The sequence below is a fragment of the Seriola lalandi genome, unplaced genomic scaffold (assembly GCF_002814215.2).
Source record: "Seriola lalandi dorsalis isolate HSWRI2012SDOR001 ecotype SW California unplaced genomic scaffold, Sedor1 jcf7180001976938, whole genome shotgun sequence".
In the NCBI taxonomy this organism is placed as follows: Eukaryota; Metazoa; Chordata; class Actinopteri; order Carangiformes; family Carangidae; genus Seriola; species Seriola lalandi.
The window spans coordinates 1-1055 of NW_019447604.1; the positions used below are offsets into that span (position 1 = coordinate 1).

At 47.0% G+C, this 1055-nt stretch overlaps 1 long non-coding RNA gene across 1 annotated transcript; it reads left to right on the forward strand.

Annotated features, from left to right (window-relative positions):
* The first annotated feature begins 39 nt into the window (after positions 1-39).
* LOC111656850 (uncharacterized) lies at positions 40-1034 on the forward strand. Its single transcript, XR_002760903.2, has 3 exons — positions 40-246; positions 320-453; positions 659-1034. It is a non-coding gene; the product is annotated as an uncharacterized LOC111656850 (long non-coding RNA).
* The last annotated feature ends 21 nt before the right edge of the window (positions 1035-1055 follow it).

The window sequence follows — 1055 nt, forward strand, 5'->3', positions numbered from 1 at the left end:
TGTGCCAGGCAAGGGCAGGCTGTTTGTTTTTGTTCACTCCCTCTCTCTCTCTCTCTCTCTCTCTCTCTCTCTCCCTCACTTGGTTTCCCTCCAGGTGCTGATTGGTGATTGGGCTCCACCTGAGCAGACTAGTGGAGAACGTCTTATTGTCCCAGTGGCCAATCATCTGCCTCGAGTCCTCCAATAAAAGGGGAGCCTGAAGGAGGAGCTCTCTCTCATTCTTCCTGATAGTAATAAGCCTGCCAGGTGTGTTTATGAATAAGATGACCGCTCCTGTAGAAGCGCAGTATTCATGTTAAATGGTATGACTTATCATTAGGTGCTGCAGTGGGTACCAGGCTGTGTCATGATATATCTACGGGCGCTCTGAGAGGCAACACCATTCTCCAGCCCTGACGTATCGTACCTTTAAACTGCCCACGCTCACCCGAGGTGTGAGGGCTGACATGTCAGGTGAGAACGCTGCCCTCTGTAGTTTGGGTTAGGGAGAGTTTCCTGCCTTTTATAAGGACAGGTGTGGGCAATCGGCGCCTCTTTGTCTAAATCCTGGTAGATGTGTGGTAGCACCGCTTGGTGTGTGCAGGTAAGGGAGAGCTGTGGATAAACAATGATTTTTCTGGGATGATTGCAAATATAATGAAGTTTCTTGTATATTCAGATGTACAGAGGTTGTGTCCTGATCGAGTCTGTCTGATGCTCTGCCGCCTGGTGTTGAAAAGGTAGGCCACAGGTTACTGTTTGGCTTGATCTAAATGTAGGCCTATCACTATTGAAATAAAATGATTTAATCCTTTAGTAAATGAAGCCCTCGTCTTTCCTTCCAGTTTGAGCCAGATTAGTTGGCTTTAGCAAGTTAACAAATTGTTTTAGTAATGTAGGAGAGTTATCCCCTTTGAGGTATTTTTGCCAGTTGTGTATATGATTTTCACCATGTTTTTCCTCACTGCAGACTTAAGTGCCAGACTGCTGCTTTGCCGGGCCATCTTGCTTTGCTTGCCTGTGCCACTTCCTCTACATGGTCTGGCCTCACTTGATTTGCTCTGTCGGAGCCAGTT